The sequence below is a fragment of the Diachasma alloeum genome, unplaced genomic scaffold (assembly GCF_001412515.2).
Source record: "Diachasma alloeum isolate Michigan unplaced genomic scaffold, Dall2.0 Dall_scaffold_00543, whole genome shotgun sequence".
NCBI classification, from domain to species: Eukaryota; Metazoa; Arthropoda; class Insecta; order Hymenoptera; family Braconidae; genus Diachasma; species Diachasma alloeum.
Genome location: NW_021680675.1, coordinates 399,857 through 413,315, shown reverse-complemented (window position 1 = coordinate 413,315; position 13,459 = coordinate 399,857). Strand labels below are relative to the sequence as shown.

Here is a 13,459-nt window from a genome sequence, read left to right as displayed (position 1 = left end):
TTCCAATCAACGGTTTCCAAAAGATTAAAAATCCCAATTTACCCCAAGCCCGACTCGAATCCGCTCCCTACGGGTCCCGCCATTCGACCCAGAGATTTAACCACTTCGGCTACCGTCGTCGGTTTCCTTCTGTGATGGATGCAATTTTCAATGAAAAAATTATATTTTTTATGCCTCTAGGGACGGAAAACCGCGATTTTCAGTCCTCGAGGCATAAAATATCGTGTGCCACACGGCAGTAAAAGTATTTTCTGACGAATGGGACGTTATAACCCGAGCCGAAGGCGAGGGTTATAATCACATGAGTCAGAAAATACTTTTACTCCCTAGGGGCACAATATACTATTTTTTATAAGAGCATAGAATGCCCTTATGCGAACTGCTACGTCCTACTGTATATTCTATAATACAGCATTAAATAACATTGTTAGATTACTAGAATAGAGGCGTCAAAAAACGTTTCACTGGATTTTTTCAATGAAAAAATGATTCATATGAACAAAAGAATTACTCTTTCTTTATTCATTTCAAATACATTCAAGTATGAAGAGAGTTTGCAGTAATTATAGTTTCCTCTCCTCTCCTTTGGACTCTGGAGTCTGTGGTTCCTATAACAAAAGAAAATTTGGGTTGTAGATAATTTCATTACAAATGAAAAAATCGTTCCTTGTTGTCAAAGTTAATTTCAGGTTTTGAACGAATGGGTTGTCATCCTCAATTCAGGACTCTAGCCAAAGATCATCATATTGAGTGGAATAGATGAACTGAATAAATGGAAGAATTTCTCTAAGTCGGAGGAATGAAAATTCGCGTGCCAGTGCCAAAATATTTTACCAGCAGAAATTTCTCACTAATAAATGACAGTATTTTCGATCTAAATCTCTCGAAATCACTCCAATACAGAAATGAGGGAAAAAAATTATGGAATTAATTTGATAAATTCGTTGAAGAATTTCTTACCAAAGAACTCAATTTCTGCAGACACTTGAACGTTGATGAACTCTCCAAACTTTTCGATTCTGCAATACAGAACATTGAACAGTTATTATAGGTTCTTTCGATCCATGAATATGTATTTGAAAAATTGTTTGCATTATCAGTAACAAAAGGGAATTTTGACATCAATGTTAATCAGCCCCGAAAGATGGGATCATCATTAAAAAATTTCAACACTTAATTTTATACCGATTCTTCAATGGTAAATCGGTGACAAAATAATCTTTAATCTAGGTTCTTACTGAAAAAGTTGACCAATCTGCACTTGTGAAATTTCCTCTCGCGAATCTGTAACATAGACATGAATATGAATTGATTAAAAATTAAAAAAAAAATTACTTCAACGGAAATGATGAGATATCATTCATCAGCATAAATTGGGATATTTAACATCAATGTGAGTCAGTCCCGAAAGATGGGATCATCAGGTAATTTTCTCGAAACATCTACATTTGCTCTTTATTGAAATACCAATTGCCTTACCAATAAATCCCTCATATCTCCAGCTCAAATGTTGAAACTTCCAATATTGGTTGGAGTTCCGTTGTGGATTCTCTCCTGTGAAATAATTTTAGAAGAACCAAATTATTTCCAGAACTTCAGTACAGAATATGCAATTGCAATTTGATGAATGTATGGTGAATTTATCAGAACACGTTGGGATATTTTACATCAATATTAATCAGTCCCGAAAGATGAGATCATCATTTTATATTCACAAGATTCCATAAAATTTTTGCTCTTATTCAACAATAAAATATGATTGGAGCAGACAATTACCTAGGAATTCCTCATAGTCTGTAACACTCCATCAAAGAACGGCCACAGTTCCATAGAGATTCTACACCTGTAATCAAAAGGAACAAAACATTAATTCGATCCACAGAAATGAATTATGCACCACGTATAAATTAAGAAAAGATAATTGAAATGAAATTGATAGAGTAGTTCTTCAAAAGAACGTTGGGAAAATTGACATCAATGTGACTCAGCCCCCAAAGATGATCATCATTAACAAATTATTTTCTAATGTTATCTGTCTAATTCAAAGATTGAAAACACTTTTTATAAAAATTTGCATCGAATAAATAAACGATTTCTTGACATTTTCTCCATGTACAGATAATTTTTCAAATAAATCTTCATCTAATTGTAAGAAAAATTATTTATTTTCTTGATCTCCGTCATCTTCAACTGGATAATCGTTCCAAAAACGAACATTTTCAATAAAAACAAGTGGGTAATGGCATTTTTTTATGACTATAGTAATTGTAGCTAATAAATTAGCAATTTGCTTCCGAATGGGTTCTCTTTTTTTTCAAATCTTATTTAACTATTCACTTAAAAATCTTGAAAAATCGATTTTTGGAAACATATGAAGATTTTCGAATCTCTATGAAAAATTACATTTTAATTGGTGTCAATGCATAGAGCTTATTGAAGTCTATATTCATGAAAAAATTCATGAAATTCGATTAATCCCTTATAAAAAATGTCGAGACAAAAACTGAAGAAAAAATACCACATACATACATGCATACAGACACCACCAAAAAATCGCATATTCGGACTATTTAGAATATATTTAGTTACCCTTACACAAAAATTGGAAACTGAAATTTGAGCGATTACAAAATCAAAGCTTCCATTCGGGAGCAAAAAGTGAAAAAAAAAAAACAATTTTTTTTGTACGAATTTCTAAAATCAAATTAGGTCAACATATCTCAATTCGACTTTCATAGAAGATAATAGTATATTTCGTCATTAGGCCGAAAAAAACTTTTCTGGCGAATATGAGGTTTGCAGCACGAACCGAAGGCGAGGGCTGCAATCATATTCGTCACAAAAGTTTTTTTGGCCGTATGGCGAACAATATTTTTTGTCATGACGGCCGTAGGCAGAGCTCCGCTTTGCTCCGCGTCCGTGAAACACTGCCTTACGGCCGGAATGACAAAAATATAGTAAAATGACCCTTATGCATCTCAAGATTCTTACCTGATGGGAAATCTAAATCCTCCAAAAGCTGCCTCACCGAGTTTTCACGGGGTCCAGTGGTAGAAATTCAACAATTCAGTTACGAATTTCGTCTCCCCTTCAGCCAGTAACCGTTACCCACTGTAATACAGAATAAAATATGAGAAAAAACTCCCTTACCACTTCCACGTATTTCTAAACTCGTAAAATCTCCTCCAAAATCTGAATAACTGACAAAGTGAATGATCTAAATTTCACATCAAACCAATTGCGATATCAAAGTGAATGATAATTTATTAATCCATAATTGATAAATTTCTAAATTTCCCCGACACAGAAATAACTCGCGACGGAAGACGGAGCAGAAGATATTGCCAAACCGACGGCATCTTATCAAAGTAATAATTACACATGTCCCCCAGCCCCAGAATAAAATCCTTGATACGTTTCCATATACGTAAGTATGAATCGTTGTCTTGAAAGAAGAGAAAAGAATATTTCTCGTTTTGTTGATTAGGTAAATTTTTGTGCGGAATTTTCTATTTTACAGAAAAGGTATATTGACATTTTTACTTAGGACGAGTCCTTACCGAGATCTGAGGTTTTGCATGATTTTTTTCTATTGCCGGGTATGAAAATTGGATGAAAAATATTAGACTCGTATTTTTTAATTTGAATAAATAATGACTAATTAATGAGTATAAGCTACATTGTAGTGTATACCGCGCGTATACGAAGCATTGTCAGGTCTTAAGGTATATCCCAAGACAGTACCACCCAAAAATTAGTCCCTATGGATTTCCGGAAAGTTGTAAATTACTTAATATATTGTATTTTCATAAGTTATTGAGTTTTTCTATCCTCATATGTTGTTGATGAAGGCAACAATAACTGTTTGAATGAAAGAGCAAATGATTTCGCGAAATTTCCATTTTTTAGAGTTGAATATCGCAGAAACTGTGTACTATAAAATTTTATAAAAAATTCACCGTATTCGGAATTTATCCATCTACCACGGATTATGTTTTTAAGGATATCCAAGTGTCTTTGACAGATTGGTACAGACCACACTATAGATTCAAACATTTTCAATAATCAAATTTTGTCAATTAAATTGCGTGAGAAAACAAATCATGAATATTCAACGTGATTCAAATTGCATTTTGCACAAAATTATAATTTTTTTAAAACACTCGTTGTTTGTAAATAAATAATTGAAATCATCCTTTCAATTATTTTGAAACTTTCAAAAACCTTTTTTTTAAGCAATAAATCGCTTTTTGGTTAAATTTTTTATATAAATACAGTTAAGGTAGTTAAGATTCCGAACAAATGATTTGTATGGTGGAAAATTGAGTGTTTATGAATCATTTATAGAAAATACTCGTAATTTTAAAAAATTGTAATTTTTCAATTATTTCTCAATCTTGATCCAAAAGTAAACTCCTAATTATTTTTCAGATTAAAAAAATATTTTTCAACGGTTCAATATCGAGATTTAAGTTCAGACCTGCACAGTTTAAATAATAGAATCATTGCAAAATGTCTGGAAACTTGGACTGAAATGAGGTTTAAATGACGCTCTGAGGTTCGACTAAAAAAGTAGAAAAGCATTTCACTGTAGAAAAAAATAGGCAAAACACTAGGATATCCTTAACCCTCGAGTAGTCGCAGCTCTTCACCGAACATTGTTAGTCACATGGTGTGCGATTCGCAGCGCCGAACCTTACACTTTTTGGAAAACAAATTGGAAAAAATGGTTTATTTGTAGTTTACGGGTAATTTCGAAGCTTCAAGGAAAAACAAATGGGGATATCAAATAAGAATAGTGGACATCAATCCTACAACTCAATTTCATTAGGTACAAAATTTTGACTTTTAGAGGTTAAACACGGAGATTTTCTGCGAGTCGAGTTTTCAGAAGATTTTGATAATTGAATGGTGCGAGTATGGACCAAAAAAAATAATCAATGCATTCGGTTTAGTTGAGAATAGGAAAATAAATTTTCAGAAATATTTGAGTTACAGGGTTTTCATGTGAGAAAAAAAAATCCAAAAACTGCTGGGATTCTTCCATGGCGCGACCACTGAAGGGTTAGAAGATTCATAAGAAACAGACATAAGATGGAAAAATTGAGTTCAAGGGGACCTCATAATCCCCATTTGGCCGATGTCTCGTGTGTTAGAAACCCGCATCATTATTTATTATCTTCTAAACTATGTAGTACAGCTAGTTAGAATTTTTTTCCACAGCTGGGGAGCATTATAAGCATTATCTATGAAAAATATGGGGACAACCGTAAGAAAAACCTGTTGTCTAGGGATATACCTTAATGCAGACGATTTCACAATTGGCGACAACTTTTGGATTTTTCATGGTTTTACATGATAAAAGAAAACGCACGCAAATTTTTTGGATCAATTTTTGTATTCTATCATTCCACTCGACGGAAAAGAAATTAGTGTTGTAACCCAATTGAAAAAATAATTTCAGGGGATTATAATATTTTTAGATTAGTTAATTCTTAATTACCAAACCATCAATTTTGCGACAGGACTTTTTGTAAAAAGTCTTCTATTGGAAAAAAAGATCTGTGGTCATTTTGGAAAACGATTCTAGTCGCTCAGGTATTATTCCGGTATTTAAGATAATTTGCCAAAATGATTTTTGTAGAGGAAAAGGAGACCTACAACACGAGCCATACATAAATTTCGCTATTCTTTTTAGAATCTGTGATATTTTGCAAGAATTGATAATGTGGCGGCGTCGTTTGGAACTATTTTATTTCTTTATCATTAGTATTATGCAGTAAGTAAGGACCCGAGTTTCTAGAATGAAAAAAAAAACTTGCTGCTAAATTCTTTTTTTCAATGAATGCGGTCATGGTTTAGAAGATTGAAGCAGATTCGAAGGTTCTTCAGATAGTGAAGAATTTGCGAAATAACTTGTTCAAGTTTGTATTGAATACAAACATGTAACAATATAAACAATATATTCTTGTGAGAATCAAAGATCATTATATGTGCTCATCAAGTTATTAATTTTTGTCCGAGAATTGCTTCACTTAGCTTCAATCTTCTAGGCAATCCTTCACCCGATCACTTGAAAAAAAAGTTTGTGGCAAGAATTCTTCAATTTTCTAAGTCTATTCTTTTTTTCCATTAATTGTCAGTGTTGCTCTCTTCGTACCGTTCATTTTTATCCCCGAAGACAACCCAAAAGTAACGTTATATGCGTTTTTCTGCTGATGACAACAAATCTTCCTACGTGACGCCACGTGAACATGTAGGGGAGGCGATGCCCGTACCGCTCAGAAGCCAATATTGCTCACCTGAATTTCTACAACCACTTATATTTACTACAGTCTCTGACTCAATCTGATAACTCAATTACCAGTATGTAATTCTCAAATGATGAAAATAGCACTTTATAATTGTCAGGGCCTTGCACTGAGAGAAAAACAACCGAGTTTTTAAACAAGTCTTACTTGTGCCAAAAAAATCGTTTGTTAAACATTATCAAAAAAGGATTTTTTTGTGTCAAATATACGAAGCGTGCGACGAGACTGAAAATTTTAATTACAACAATACATTTAGTCTTCAAAAAAATTGATTGTTTGTAGCCGGTCAGAATCATGTAAGTACAACATAATTAGTCATTCCTCTTATGGAAATCTATTTTAAGAGATATTTTCGGATCATGAAAGAAGAATTTGAAAATGAGAATGTGACATCCTATATAATCCGTCAATACATGTTTGAGACGTTCGGCAACTCGTTCGGATGGTTATTATGAATAAATACTCAAATGTATAACTTGTTCTAAAAGAGAATAAAATGTTCAAACGAAATCGAGCCGTAATACTTTATTATTATTGTCTTTAAAAAATATGGAATAATGATTGCAGCACCATTTTCACATTTGCGCAATATCATTTTGTTCTTGTGGATTTCAAAATAAAATCTGAATTTCATTCATTTCATTGAATCATCCATCATCGGAGATAGTTTCATTTTGACAGCTATTGACGAGACGATAGGTACTGAGCGATGTAGGAATCAGACTGAGCGGTATTAGCTGTGTGCGGCCAGTACAGCTCACTCAGCTTCTGTCTTCATTTTTCAATAATTTATCGGAATTGAAACAAGAATTTAGGATCCAAGACTTATAAATATCTAGCTGAATTGCCAAAGAATGGAAATGATGATTTGGGATGCGAAAATTATCATTATTCCTTAGGTGAGCGGTACAGGCACCACTTTCCCTACTACAAAATGCATATGTACCCGCAAATACACACATGTACACCCCCACAAATAAATATCTACATACAATAGCTCGAATCACCTCAAACAGCCCAGAACTACATTAAGAGAAAACCTAGACAACCATAATCCAATAGTATTGTAAAATTAATCGATTGTCACTGGTAGAGATTCAAAGTCTGGGCCGTTGATAAGAGAAATCACGTCATTTATCACGTATTAAATGACACAATCATCAGTAATGATTGTTCAGAACAATTTATAATATTTTAATATTATAAGTTAAAGAATACGGACAAAAAGACTCAACATTTCCCTTCAAGATTTTTTTTCTAAATTCCCGTCTCGAATATCGCTCGCATTATCAACAATAAATATCACGAATTATCGTGGAATAGTTTGGATGATCAATATGCTTATATTCTTAGGGTCCCACATCAACCAATTCCCATTCCCCGAAAAAAATATCTTATTTAGTTAATGAAATGCAATGTTAAAAAAAACATTTTCTTTTCAAATTTCTACTCACCTCATGATTGGCAGTATCATTGACTAGTGGATTCAAGAAACGAATAGCTTATCTTGTGGTTGTTTCCTCCGTTGTTAAAGAATGCTCAGTTCGAATTATGATTCGTGAGTTTTTGGTACAAACTGCCAACTTATGCTATTTTCATTTATCATAGAACGAATTCCCAGAGGTGCGTCAAGGAATTTCAATGATTTTTTTTCCATTGAATATTTCCATTGAATTGCGATGGAGAAGCGTCAACCTCGCTCGATGAGAATTCAAGAACCAAAATGATACGCAATTCAGAATAATAATTAGGTAACAGGGTGAACAGATCAGTCACGAAGATAACTCTTCCTCGCGATATGAAAATCATCAAATATGACACTTCCTAGGGAGAAACTGTAAAATTAATGGTCAGCAACGCATAATACTTGACAGGTCACAGAGAATCACTGAAAACAAAATGGACTAGAGTAAATTGCTAGTGCCCCAATGATGCCTTGAGTCCAGTGACGGGAACATCCAATCAATGAGCAGAATCTGTCAACATGGGGCATGTGGATTGGCGGCGTTGGGGAAAACTTTTCCCTCTATTCAGTTTGTTTAAGGACGTTGGTGCAATAAGGCTTCTCTTAGAAATTACTTATTAGTTTGTTTGTATTAAATTAATGTTCTGCAGCGGCTCAAAGAAATTGTGATTGATTGTAATAGGCAGCTCATGGGATAGCTCTCAGTAAAATCAGGGCTTTCTAGAGCGTTATGTAAGAACTGGATATTAGTTATGGATTTCTCCCAACTCGATTTTTCCCTTTCGTGGAAAAACGACTATTTCAATTCTTTGAAATAAATAATGCGCGACAGATTGGTACTTCTAAATCCCATTTTTGTCATGTTCCACTCCCATTTCAGTAGAAAAGCAGTAAAACGGTTTAAGGGTATGCAAGGACTTCAGGCAATTTTTTCTGAGGGAAATCCTCTTCACAGCTTGCAAAATAGACTAAGAGTATTTTTTAGGCACAATATCAACTTTATTTTCCGAACATTGTTTCTAGAAACTGATTTTTGAAAGAATGAAATTTAAAATTTGCGTCCATAAGAGCTGTATACTCCCAGATTCAATCCAATAATTGTCTTGAAGCGTTTTCTCTAACGCATAACCGTCTATGACTTTGTTCGTTATACTCTCTAGTATTTTTTGCGAAATGAAAAACCATAAGTTTCCGGACCGATAATTGCAAACAATGAAATTAAATTTCCTGATTGGTACGACGGCCACATTGGGTGGTTTGGATCCGCGCGTTCCCAACGTCTATTGTAACAAGGGTCCGCTCAAGTAACTACTCAGACCGAATTTATGAGGTTTTATGGAAGACATGTACAGCGTTGCCGTATGATGGTTAGAGGTTAGACCAACGAGAGTCAAGTGTGAAATTGAATAAAATATTATTCATAATATTCATTGAAGAAATTCCTAAAAAAAAGTATTCAACAATGACAAATCCGAAAAAGTACGGAAAAGCCAAGATTTTCGGCAAAACTGAACTCTTGCTCGAAAAAAGTTGCTAACTTGAACAAAGTACTTCGATATCCTTAGAATTATTAGAATTAAAATATGCGCGGCTGGTCACTTAAAGCGCCCAGAGTCACCTAAATCATACGATCTTTTGTAACATCCGCCTTAGTTTCGGTCAGTCACACAGCCCCAGCCCTGTGTTTCTCACTAGGCTAATAAGGCTGGTGACAGCCGCTTGTTGTAAGTCCTCTAGTTCCAGGAAAGCCTGGCCCCAGATTTTATAGCGACGAAGTGCTAATAGGGGGCATTCACATAAAATGTGGATGACGCCCTCCTTATCGCCTCCGCACAGTCTACAGTCTTCTTGTTCTGCAAGTTTCATCTTGAACAGATGAGCTCTGAGAGCTGTATGACCCATGAGGAGCTCTATTGCTACCCTCAGATCCCCTCTGTGCAGCTCCAGAAGCTTTCTGGTTCTATCTCTTAGTTGCCCCCTCATAAGCAGTTTCGCTTGTCTGCAGGTCGCAACTTTCTCCCAACGCCTGACATGATCTCGCCGAAAATGTTGTTTAATAAGAGTTTTTCCCACTGTGAAGGGCATGCCAAGCAGGCCGTGTGAGGGCACCCTTTCTGTACCCTCCTTGGCCAGCTTATCTGCCTCTTCATTACCCAGAATCCCATGGTGGTCTGGTACCCAGGTTACGGTAGCATGGTTGTTTTTACCCAGTGTGTCCAATGCCTACATGCATTCCCACACCACCTGTGACTCTGTAGTGGGTTTTTCCAGGGCGTGAATCGCCGCCTGGCTGTCACTGCAGATGAATATTTTCACCCTTTTTGTGTCTCTCGCGTTCAGATACTCTGCACACTTAAGTATGCCCAGCATTTCTGCTTGAAAGACGGTTGAATGGTGGCCCAGTGGAAAACTCTCTCCAAAGTCATCTTTCAGACGGTAGATGCCTGCCCCAAAACTTTCATTGAANTCCGTAAACCAGTAATCCTCTCTTGGTCCTGGTTTAAGTTCCGAGTTTAGCCACTCCTGTCTGGGTGGTATACTCGTTCTGAAAGTTTTCCTCATCTGATACTTCTTAAGAATTCTATCCGTCTTACCTATGAAGGGTCGATCATTGATTAGGCTGTCTTGTATGGCCTTGGCCCGTCATCTTCCATTCTTGTTGACACCTTAGTCTATATGCAGTTGTGGTAGCACAACTCACAACTCTAAGGTCGAGGGGTGGGATACTGAGTGCTATTTCTACCGCCTCGGTAGGTGTCGATTTCATGGCTCCTTTTGCAGCCCTCAGGAAGGTTTCCTGTAGGCTTTTCAACAGGTTCCCTGTTTCCGTCTTACTCACCCTCGGCCACCAGACGACCGCAGCGTACAAGTCTCGGAAGTAGAACCATTCGATAGAGCCAGAGCATCATTTTAGGATTGAGTCCCCATGTCCTGCCCACAGCTCTTCTGCACGCCCACATAGAGGCAAACACTTTATTTCTCTGTGTACAGATATGTTCTTTCCAGCTGAGTTTATTATCCAGGAGGACACCCAGATATTTCACTCTGCTGGTGTAGTTTATCTCCGAGCCATTTAGCTTCAGAGGTTGGATCTTTTCCAGTCTATAATTTCTGGTGAAAACCAGGACTGTTGTTTTGGCTGGATTTACCGATAGGCCAGTTTCCCTGCACCAGTCCGAAATGATATTGAAGGTTGTTGCCATCAGGTCCCTTAGCACCCTCAGAAATCCGCCTTTCACAACAACTGCCACATCATCGGCGAAACCGATGACGTGGAAGCCGGCCTCACTTAGTTGATTTAGAAGTCCATCTACAACCAGGTTCCATAGCAGGGGCGAGAGAACTCCCCCCTGCGGACAGCCCCTAGTCGGACGTCCCTCCACACATGCCCTCCCATGTCCTGCCGACAGTCTTCTGCTTTTCAGCATGTTTTGTGTCCAAGCAATGATAGTCTTGGACACCTGTCGTTCTTCCATGGCTTTTTCTATAGCCGGATTCGAAGTGCTATCAAAAGCCCCCTCAATATCCAGAAAGGCGCCTATGGCAAAACCCTTGACCGCCAGTTGTCCCTCAATCAGTCCCACCAGGTGATGTAAGGCGGTATCTGTTGATCTTCCCTCCATGTATGCATATTGACAGGGGGAGAGGGGTCTGTCAGCCAAGGGCCCGGCCTTGATGTGTCTATCCACCAGCCTCTCCAGGGTCTTCAGGATGAAGGATGTGAGGCTTATAGGACGGAAGTCTTTTGGTTTTATATAACCGGTTTTTCCAGGCTTGGGAATGAATACTATCCTAGTCTCATTCCACACACTAGGGACATGTTTCAGGGCTATACTAGCTCTGAGTATCTTGGTTAGGGGTCCCGTGATAGTCTCTATCCCTTCCTGTAATAGGGCTGGGTAGATCCCGTCTGGTCCCGGTGCCTTGAAGGGTTCAAAGGTTTTGATGGCCCACTTGACCCCCCAGGGCTGCACTACTTTATTTGCCAATGCCCAATCATGGGTTTCGTAGACATCCCTCTGATTTTGCATTGTTTCTTTATCTCTCTCCTGGGCCTGTATGAAGCCTGGAAAGTGGGTGTTCATTAGGAGTTTCAGAGTCTCTCCCATGGTTTCCGTGTGGCTGCCATCTGGTGCCTGTAGGCTCCCTAGATATGGAGTCTTATTTGTTCCAAGGATTTTTGCCAGCCTCGAGGTCTCCGATTGACTCTCCACGTTGCTTGTGAAAGCTCTCCAACAGTCCTCTTTGGCTGCCTTTATTGCCTTGTTGTAATCTGCGAGCAAGCCTCTGTAAGTTTTCCATGCGTCTTCCTTACGGGGGCCCGCTCTCATGTTCTTAGCTTTGTTAAAAGCTTTTCTAGCCTTGCCCCTCAGTCCACCGAGTTTCTCTGACCACCATGGAGTCTCAGTAGACTGCCCTTTCGGGATAAGCTTGCAGTTTGTCTCGAAGGAGTCCATGATGGCCTGGTTTAGGGCAATCGAAGCCTCCTCCAGCTGCTTTTTGTTGTTAAATCTGAGGATGATATCCCTGAGATTGTCAGATAGACTCTCTCGGTAATTTCCCCAGTTTGTTCGTCTTGGGTTTCTCACCCATTCCGTTTCTTTCACTGTGTGGATGGACATTCTTATGGTTTGATGATCGGACGCTGAGAGGTCCTTTGAGACCCTCCAGTCCCCAATCATGTCTGCCACTCTATCCGTCCCCAGAGTGATATCTATGACCTCCTGTCATCTCCGATCTATGAAGGTAGGTTCTGACCCCCTATTAAGGATGTTTAGACCGGCCCCCATTATGAATTCCTGGAGGCTTTCCCCCCTGCCGTTAATGCCGGTGCTCCCCCATGCTACATGGTGCGAGTTGGCATCACAACCTAGCAGGAGTTCAAGTCCCCTTTCCTTCACATGGTTGCATAGGTCCTTTACTTTTTTCGAAGGAGGTGGTTCAGCCGAGTCATAGGGCATGTAAACTGACCCTACAACCAAGCTCATTTCCTCGCCTTGTCCCAGGCCCAGATCCACTTGTGCCACAGCCAGGTCTCCCTCATTAGCCTGTGAACAAAAGAAAGAGTCTAGTCCTTTAATAACAATACAAGATCTAATTTTTTCCTGAGTGTTTGCGTGATAGATTCTGCCACAACCACTGAGGCCCTTAATAGCATTGTCCACTATCCATGGTTCCTGGATCATTGCTATGACAGTCTGCATCCCAGCTAACAGCCTGACTAGAGTAGCCGAGGCTGCTTTGCTGTGGTGCAAATTTATCTGTACAATGTGCACCCGGGTTGCAGCCATAATGATGACTACTTTCCTGGTACCTCTATGTACCCTTCTTCTGACTTTCACCACGGTCTTTCGCAAGCAGCTTGACAGTAGCTTTTTGAATCCCGCAGTGCAGTCTGAAGTTGCAGGCTTTCAGAACAGAGAGTGATCGGTCGTCTATCAGCGCAACGAAGTGGGCACTTTTCGCGTCCCTGCTCTCACTGCCCCGAGCGACAACCCACTCTCTGGCCTGCAGTCCTGCATTTTGTTTCTCAAGGAAGCACAGTGCTTCTTGAGCGGTTAGATCTGGGTCTTCCACGTGTAGTACAACCCTGTGCTTCTTGGGAAGCTCCGAGGCTGCGACCACATGTACAGTAAGCCCAGCTATTTTGTTTTCGGGAAAAAGGCTTTTCAGCCAATATCCC

At 38.4% G+C, this 13,459-nt stretch overlaps 1 protein-coding gene across 1 annotated transcript in view; it reads right to left on the bottom strand.

Moving 5' to 3' along the window:
* Positions 1 to 489: 489 nt before the first annotated feature.
* Positions 490 to 13,459, bottom strand: part of LOC107043028 (protein no-on-transient A) — a 38,152-nt gene continuing 25,182 nt past the window's right edge. The window contains exons 9-14 of the transcript XR_001461203.1: positions 2,992 to 3,111; positions 1,777 to 1,843; positions 1,480 to 1,554; positions 1,239 to 1,284; positions 961 to 1,019; positions 490 to 608 (exon numbers count right to left, since the gene is read on the bottom strand). The gene's annotated coding sequence lies outside the window, so the exon portion shown is untranslated. The remainder of the gene's footprint in view (positions 609 to 960; positions 1,020 to 1,238; positions 1,285 to 1,479; positions 1,555 to 1,776; positions 1,844 to 2,991; positions 3,112 to 13,459) is intronic.